The sequence below is a fragment of the Pteropus vampyrus genome, unplaced genomic scaffold (genome assembly GCF_000151845.1).
Source record: "Pteropus vampyrus isolate Shadow unplaced genomic scaffold, Pvam_2.0 Scaffold78, whole genome shotgun sequence".
Classification (NCBI taxonomy): Eukaryota; Metazoa; Chordata; class Mammalia; order Chiroptera; family Pteropodidae; genus Pteropus; species Pteropus vampyrus.
The window spans coordinates 4,459,429-4,468,745 of record NW_011888859.1 but is presented as its reverse complement, the minus strand read 5'-3'; the positions used below and the strand labels follow the sequence as shown (position 1 = coordinate 4,468,745).

At 37.9% G+C, this 9,317-nt stretch overlaps 1 long non-coding RNA gene across 1 annotated transcript in view; it reads left to right on the top strand.

The window, feature by feature from the left end:
• LOC111741443 overlaps nucleotides 1-8,254 on the top strand; it is a 10,532-nt gene extending 2,278 nt beyond the window's left edge. The window contains exons 2-3 of the long non-coding RNA XR_002781004.1: nucleotides 5,391-5,535; nucleotides 8,174-8,254. This is a non-coding gene — a long non-coding RNA (uncharacterized LOC111741443). The remainder of the gene's footprint in view (nucleotides 1-5,390; nucleotides 5,536-8,173) is intronic.
• Nucleotides 8,255-9,317: the final 1,063 nt, after the last annotated feature.

The window sequence follows — 9,317 nt, the reverse complement described above, 5'->3', positions numbered from 1 at the left end:
GTAATAGCAAAGCTGCTCTTAGCTGATTTTGTTTGTTCTCTGTTTTGAGGTTTTTTTCAACAGGGCTATATACCTGCAAACTAGGCTGCTTAGATGGCTCCAGACTTTCCAACTTGGCTTCACTTCTGAGATATTTCTTCATTTCTCACCCATTAGCTGACCCAAACTGTGAGCTTTTGAACACTCTTTGGAGCTGGCATGTTCTTATGATAAACTCCTATTTTTGGCCTCCATTGTTTTTCATTTCTTCTCTTTTAAATTTCTGCCTTATTTTCATTTCTCATGGTCCACTATTTTCCTAATCTGAAAGAGTACAGAGGTTTATCTGTTCAGTCATTCTATTTAAGAGGCACCTATCACATGGCTGGTGTCTGTCTAGGCACTGGGGATTTGTCATTGAATAGAACAAAGTCATTGCTTTCGTGGAGCTTACATCCCTTGACTTCAGTGAAGTGGGGGAGCAAGCCATGCTGATTTCAGGACAAAGTAAGGGAGAGAGGAGTAAAAGATGAAGTCAGAGAGCTTTTCATCAAAGATGTTGGTAAGTCAAGGGAAGGACTTTGGGTTTTATTCTGAGTGAAAGAGAACACTATTTGACTATTTCGAGCAAGGGAGCAAGATGATCTGATTTCCATACTGTGATGATCACACCTGCTTAGAGGTCACACTCATTCCCTCACTTCCGCTATATTTCACGGGTCCTGTAAACCAGCTTTGGTTCAATGGGAAGCTACTACAAAATGACATGAATACTAAGAAGCAGTGATTACTGGGGTCATCTAGGAGGCTGGCTAGCACATGGATATCTAATTATTCCAACACATTTGTTGAAGAAAACTATGTTTTCCCATTGAATTACATTGCCACTCTTTTCAAAATTAATTAGCCAGATATATGTAGGTTTATTATTGGACGATCTATTCTGTAACATAGGTCTATATGTCTAAAGTGTGCCAACACCACATTGTCTTATAGAAAATTATGAAATAAGGTAGTGTAAGAGCTATTCTTTGTGCTTATTTTTCGAATTCTGTGGGTTGGCTTAGGTCCTTTGCATTTCTATATACATTTTAGAATTGGCTTGTCAATTTCAACAACAAAAATGCCTATGGGATTTTTATGGAGATTTTATTGAACCTATAGATCAATTTGGAGAGAATTCCCATCTTAACATTATTAAGCCTTTAGATGCATAAACATGATATATTTCTACATTTGTTTAGATATTTTTTAATGTCTCAGCAATGCTTTGTAATTTATAAGTCTGGGTCTTTGCTCATATTTTAAGTTTATTCCTTAAATAGTTTTGACATTATTATAGATTTTTCTTCCTTTCGATTTCTAATCCTCTGTTACCAGTATATGGAAATATGATTGAATTTTTATATTGACATCTTATTTTATGACCTTAGTAAACTCATTTATTAGTTCCTTTCCCTTCTTTGTACTTTCTTTTTTTTTTTTTAACTTAGATTCTTTATGATCTTGTACAAATACAACCACAGTGTCTAACTCTTCTTTTCAAGTTTGTATGCCTTTTATTTATTTTTCTTGCCTTATTGCACTGACTAAGTCTTCTGATACAATGATGAATACAAGTGGTAAGAGCAGTCTTATCTTGTTCTCAACCTTAAGGGAACTCATAAGTAGGCTGTTAAGTGTAAAATGGTCATAAATGCCCCTTTTTTCAGGTTGAGGAAGTTCCTTTCTGTTCCTAGTTTACTGAAAGTTTTTATTCCGAATGAATATTGAATTTTGTCAAATTCTCTTACTGCATCTATTAAAATGAACATATATATTTTTTCTTTTTAGTCTGTTAATGGTGAATAAAGTTTATTTTTTCTAATGTTAATACAAATTTTGATTCTTCATAAAAATCCCAATTGGCCAAGATATATTAATTTATCATTTATTTCTGAATCCAATTTTCTAGAAATTTAAAAAAATATTTTTATCACTATATTTGTTAGAATGTCAATCAGTATTTTCATCTGGTTCGGACACCAAGGCTGTGCTGTCTTCATAGATGGGCCAGTAAGTGTTCCTCACTCCTCTGTTTTCTAGAAGGGTTTGTGTTGGGTTGCTTTTTTGTTTCTTGAAATGTTGGGTAGACCTGGGTTTCGTTTGTGAAAAGAATTTTAACCACAAATTTAATTTTTTCAATAGATATAGAGCTATATCATTCATCCGTTTCTTTTTGAATAGATTTTGGTAGTGTGTCTTTCAGGAATTTGTGTTTCATCTAAGTTGTCAAATTTATTGACATTGAATTGTTCATGATATTTTCTTATTAATTTTTTTAGAACATGTATAAACTGTAGCAGTATTCTTTCTTTTATTTGATATTGAAATTTTTTTGACTTTTAAATTATCACTTGTTTATCAATTTTATTGATCTTTTAAAAAAATCCATTTTTTTGTTTTGTTTTATTTTTCTCTATAGTTCTATATTTACTTTCTTCTGCTCACTTCGGGTTTCATTTGCCATTCTTTTTCTAATTTCTTTATGTGTAAGCTTAAGTAATTGATTTCATATATACTTTTCTAATAGAAAGTTTTAATATGATAAATTTTCTCTCTAAACATTTTTTAGCTACTTCCATGGATTTTGATATACCGTCTTTCAATTTTCATTCTGTTAAATAATAGCTTCCTAATTTTATTTTTGAATTAAGAAAATTTCTAATATTTGGAAATGTTTCAGAAATCTGTTTTTATTGATTTCTAGTTTATTTTCTATGTGGTCAGATGATGTGTTTTATATTTGAATCTTTTAAACTTTATCGAGTTTTGTTTTATGGTCCAGAATGTGGTCTATTTTGGTGGGTGTTTCATGTGCAGTTGAAAACAATGTGTTTTCTGCTGTTGCTGGATAGAGTGTTCTATATACATCAGTTATAAATATGATTTTTAAGTCTTGTTCCAATATTTTGTAACCTTATTAGTTTTTTTAATTGTTCTATCAATCATTGAATAAATTAGATAATGTGGGAAAAAAGATTAGAGACTTTGAAGACATAGCAACAGCAACAATTAAAAATAAATGCACAGAGAAAAAAGACCAAAAAAAGTATGTGGGGAGAATGTAGGGAGTGAAGAAAAAACATTTGAAAGAATAATGCCTGAAAATTTTTCCAAATGATGAAATTTAAAAACATACAGATCCAAGAATTTCAGTGGGTCCTAGGCAGAAAAAAAAAAAAACATAAGAAAAATCACAAAAAGACATGTCATAATAAAATTTTATGAAAACACGTGATGAAGAGCAATTTTAAAAGGATCCAGAGATAAAACGCACATATTATACAGAGAAACAAAGACAAAAATGGCAGCATATTTGCCATCAGAAACCATGAAGTCCATTAGACAACGGGATGGCATCCTTGATGTGCTGGTAATAAAATTTATTAAACCAGAATTTCATATCCAGCAAAACTACCTTTAAAAATGAAAACCAAATAAAGACTTTAGGACCAAAAAAAAAAAAAAAAAGCTAAAAATCTCATCGCTGAAGACACACACTAAAAATGTGTTAAAAGAACTTTTATCTAAGCATAAAGGAAATTATGCCAGATGGATATGTAGACCTAGAAAAAAGAATAATTAGTGCTCCAAATGGTAAACATATGTGTAAATATAAAAGGATATTTTTCCCTTATTTTACAATTTCTTTAAAAGATAATTGATTGTTAAAAGAAAAATCAATAACTCTGTATTTATTGTGCGATTTATTATCTATGGAAAGGTAAAGTACATAATAACAATGCATGAAAATGGGGGATAGAAGTATATATTTGTAAGCCTGTTATATTTGAAAAGGTGCAATATAATTTGAAGATAGACTCTGGCAGATTAAAGGTGTGTATTGTAAATTGATCCTGAGCAATTTTTAGTTTAGATATTTTACTTTTTTTTTTGTATTTTTAAATATATATCTTTTATTTTTCTCCTCCTCATGTTCATGCTTCCTTTGCCATCCCTGAAATATTTTACAGTTTATGAACAGACGAGTACTGAGACAAAGATGCAGGTTTGCCCTTGGCGGGTCTCTGCAGCCTTCCCTCTGTGAAGCTTTGTGCCCCCTGGTACTGTCTCACAGTTCTAGCTCCTTTGCCTTCCTTGACTTCATCTACATCTCCTCCACCTGGCCACACCACTGCCTCTGTTGAGTTGCTCCTCCCTGCGCTTTACCTTGTCCTGCCTCCAGTCCTTAGGGTAAAGTGGTCGTAAGGTTCACGTTGTTTTCCTTCTCTCTGGGATCATAGTTCAGTGCTGATTGTTGTCCAGTGTCTGGAAAACCATTATTTAATATGTTCTGTCCATTAGTATATTCGTTTCTGACAGGAAAGCCACTCAAGTAGCATTTAGCAATTGGTCTCCACCAGAGATTCTCGTGTCTCCCTCCCATGCTGGGGTGTGTTAGTTGCCGCTTCTTTTGCTCTCGAAGTTCTGTGTTTACATTTGACTATTGCGCTCTGTAGTCTAAAGTACAATCCACGGGCCCATCTCTCCTTCTTGTCTTTAAATACATTGAAAGCAGTGGCTGCCTTACTCACCTTTACGTTTTAACGCTTAGCATAATACATTCACAGAAGGGCGTCTCAAAAATATTTGTTCAAACTTTCTAGCCTTGTGACCCATTTTCTTGGGTACTTTGAATATATCAGGTAGAAAAAGTCATATGCATGTCAGGGATGGCAGAAGGGGGCACATGTCTTGCCACTTCCCCTGTCAGAGATCATCTGGCATCATCGATCACCAGGGTTCTACTTTTCGCCTGAGGCCCAATGTGGCTTTGAACTCCTTCCTAATATGATTTCAGATATCTCCTACCAAGTAATACAAATTCATTCTCACGCTGCAACTTATTTGCCATCCATGAATTAATATTATCGTTTCTTAGAAATACCATTTTATTGTATTTATTTAGTAAATATTTATATGGCACTTATGTACTAGCATCATTCTAGGTACTTTAAAATATTAACTACTTGTATAACATTGGAACATGTATTATCTCCATTTTACAGATGGGAAACTGAGGCACGGAAAGGTTCAGTAGCTAACATAAAGTTGTACATGTTTATCAAGGAGTGTGTGTGGATGCTGCTTTAGAGAATCTGGCTCAGTGTCCATGCCCTTCACTGTTATACCACACTGCCCCCTCCATGGCCCAAACTAAATTTAAAAAAAATTTTTTTTTTTTAGGAAGAAGCTAAGAAAGTAGTTAACATCTCTTTTCTGACAAGCAGCAGTAAGGGACAGGCTAAAACAGACTGGGCATGGAGTTAAAAGTACCCTGGGCTTCTCAGACCACAAGAGAACAATACCAATATTCCTCTTGACTTATTCATTTAACAAATATCTATTACATTCTTTCTCTATTCTAGGCACTGCTGGGAAGAAAAGGAAGCAAACATTCAGCCAATCGAAACACGGAACAGTTACAGACTGACAGATGTCACCTCAGACACGCGAACCATCAAGTTTCTGAGAGCTCAGCTTAATTCCAGAACCTGCCAGCTAGGACAACAGGTACATATATTTTCTGCCCTGGATAGAATTCCTTTGGAAACTTGAATTGCAAAAGTGTTAGGACGACAGCTGGGAGGGAGTGGGGAAAGCAGGAGGTAGCATCTACCATCATTTTCTAATATCCGTTGATTGTCATGGGTGCACCACTGTTTAAGGTGCTTTCCCACGCTCGTACAGCTGTGTTCTGGGGCACACAAATTGTGTGATGGTCCCCCGCAGACCAGAGAAGCAGCAAGAGACCAAGCAGGAAAAGAGTCAAATGTCTTACGTAGGATTTTTGTCAGACAGAAAAAGGAGGTAATATGATCATGACTCACAAAAGCATGCAAATGTTTCTTTTTCTTTTCTTTTCTTTTCTTTTCTTTTCTTTTTTGTTGTTTGTTTGCTTTAAATAGTTAGCTGTCCCCGAGGAATGAAACACAATGATTCTGGAGGAATTCTGTTCTTCCATTCAGGATGGTATCTTAGATTTTATTGTGGGAGACTGGAACTTTGGACCAAAAAAAGTGAGGAATTTCACTAATATTTTCAGAATTGGCTAGTCAGCTGGACCTCTGCCCACAAGCCACCCCTGAGTGCCCCACAGAATTCAACAGAAACATTGAATGTAAATTCAGACCATAGGCTTAATTATTAACACGGTAATTATCAGGGTTGATTGGGTATGTGCGGTATATTGTTTGTCATTGCTCAAGGTCATTCATCCTGTGCTGTCTTTGGTGGGGAGAAAAAAATCCTGCATCATTTGGATACTTTGGAAAAAATCTCATTTCACAGGGATTCCACCTTTCACTTCAAAGCCTATTAGATACTATGTTTCTCAGCAGCCCTGGAGCAAAATATTGTCAGAACATAGGATTTTAATGGGTTGCTGTACTTCTTGTTTTCCTGCTTTACAGACAGGTGCCTGTGAGTGCACATGTTTTCTGGGGCCCAGGAGGCTCGGTGGGGTGGGGTTTCCAGAGAAAGAACGCTGGCACCGCCTCTTTCTTCCCTCTGGGAGGGGGCTATGGAATGCAAGGGAAGTCGAGGAGATGTCCATCAACTCCATTAAGTATTAATTATTGCCTTGAGTCTAGAGTAGAACTCACATTTCTGGGTCTGAAAAATTGGTTAGATTTTGGGGAAGCCACCCCTTCCCCAGCTCCATCTTTTCAGATAACTAGTGAGAAGTTACTGGTGAATATACAGTCATGTACATGTACAGATAGGGTTATTGGAGTCTAAGTAAAACAAAATTACTAAATTTATTATTATTATTATTTTTTAGGGCAAATCATACATATGCTAAAACCAAATAAAACAAAAACAAGAACAAAATGAAATGGAAATTAGGTCCTCCCCGGAAACTAACACCTAATATCAGTTTTTTTTTTACCTCAGAGAACACCCTCATCATCAATTATGGGTTTTGTATAATAGGTAATTTTTGCACACCCTAGCATATATAAAATTTAACTTTTTTCTATTACCATGTTTTCCATTTCCTAAAGATAGATGTAGACCGTGTTGGGGGAGGTGGAGGTAGAAGTGGGAGAAAATCTACTTATTTGAATTTCATAATTTTATGTCAGAGGGTAGAATGGGGAGGGGAGCTTCGTCATAATTATTTTGTGGCTACTATGCAATAGGCATCATGCAAAGAATTTTATACACACGGGACCAGCTACATAACTGACGGGGCTGAGCCTAAAATAAAAAATGCAGTGCTCTTAGTTCAAAAACGAAGAATTTCGAGACAGTACAAGAGCATTACACCAAGCAAGGGGTTTGCCAACATGCGGTGCTGTGTGACCGTATAGGTCGGTCACCCAACGAAGCCCGCCCAGTGTATACATTTTCAAATTTATCCATAAAACGACCCCAGGATGGAAATGTCATTGCCTTCATTTCGCAGATGGAAAGCCGAGATTTAGAAGTTTCCATCCTCGGTGTCCGTTCCAGTGCGTTTACCTGTAAGATATCATGGTTTAAAAACAGCATCCATACTAAAACAATATGAGTTCCCCAAAGAAGGAAAATATTGACCCTGATATTGGTCATCTGGACAATGTGAATTTTATATGTTAGAGCTGCTCCAACTTCCAGCTACCAGATGTCTGTAAAAATTCATAGCAGGCTATTAAATTTAGCAGATCCTGTCTTAATTAGATTAGCTTTCGCACAGCACGAAGGCAGAGTGTCTCTCTGATGGAAGGTTTATAAAGATTTCTGGTGGGAATTCTTTATGGAAGACGGAGTCTTTTATCCACAGAGACTGACAAATAGAAGGAAAAAACCCATCTCATAATAGTATAAAAATATGGTCATGGTGTGTCAAAGCAGAAACATGAATCTTTATTTCATTGATGTTTCCTTTTTATTTGGCTTAAGAACAGGGACGGTTGGGGATGAAGATGGGGGAGGGGCGTTCAAAACGACCAGCTAAGAGAATAGCATAAGGGAGGTGAAAACCTACAAGCAAATTCTGGTCGTCAAATCCTCCAATAAATTCAGCACCTAAGGAGCGCCGAGCGCTCAGATGCCTGTCAGTACGTGAGTTATTTTTTTCCCAGACAGAAAACAAAACTGCACAGTTTGTCTTGAGCTGGTCTTGCATGATTAAACTCAGCATCCATTCTCTCTCTCCCCATTTAAGGTCACTCAGAAAAGCTCACATGACACAAAACCCAAAGCCCAAGCCCCCTCTCTGTTTGACCCTCTCTGTCCTGCCACGGGCAGAGGCCCTCACCTGCGGTGGCGTGTGCAAACATTCCTTGTTTATCGATGCGGGTACACAAATGATACCAGTTTGGAGAGCTGTGACACTCTTCTCGGTGCCTGGTGTGTAGGTCACTCCGGAAGGAAGGCGGGTGCGAGTCATTTTTCTTGTCATATGATTCACCAGCTAAAAGGTCACGTTCATGCAAAGACCTTCCTCCCTTGGCTGTGGAGTCGGAGGAGAGAGACTGAGTGGACAGAGAAGATGTTAAAAATTTGTTTCCACCTCACAGCCTCCCTGATCTCGGGCCGGAAGGAGATCTGCAGTTTCAGTACCCAAAGCCCACGCAGGCAGGGCAGGAGCACAGTGGCTGATGGAAAGGAGGCCATCACCTGCTACAGCAGCCTGATCAGATTGACATCAGACGCAGGCTGGGTTACTAGGCAACTGATTAAATAAACGTGCTGGTCCTACAAGCGAGCTCGCCATTAATTAACTTAACCATTTTCATTTTGACTGTTTTCTTCCCTTCTCCACCTCAACGAGCTTTGAGACACTGAAATATGAGGGGATTGGGAAGGAGGCGGCGGACACCCGTTTCTCCTTCCGTGGGAAATAGCCGATGCGTGTGAGCGCTTCCCACGCATGGAATGAAAGAACCTGATCGGCAGGTAATTAGCATTTTAAGCAAACGAGAAAACATACACGAAAAGGCCTAAAAGAGCGCCGGCGTACATTGATTCAAAGCCGGTTATTTTTCCTAATCATGCTCGTCACTGAGTAGAACAAGATGGAGAATGCGGACTAGGAGACGTGGTTTTAGGAGACAGGCCGTTTCCATGCTGGGAGAGAGAATCCCACTCGCGCTGGGGTGTCACGGGGACCCGAGAGGCGGTGGGGTGCGGCGGATCCTTTAACCCGCCGGGAGGGTCAGCTGAGCCCCTGGAGGCGGGAAGGCCTGTATCTTGAAAGAGGAGCCAAGGTCACGAGAATAACCAGTGTGAGGCAGGCATTCCAGGGAGAGGGTCCAGTGAGCCAAGTCCCAGTTATAATGGTAAAATTATGAGCGATTTGGTTTTGA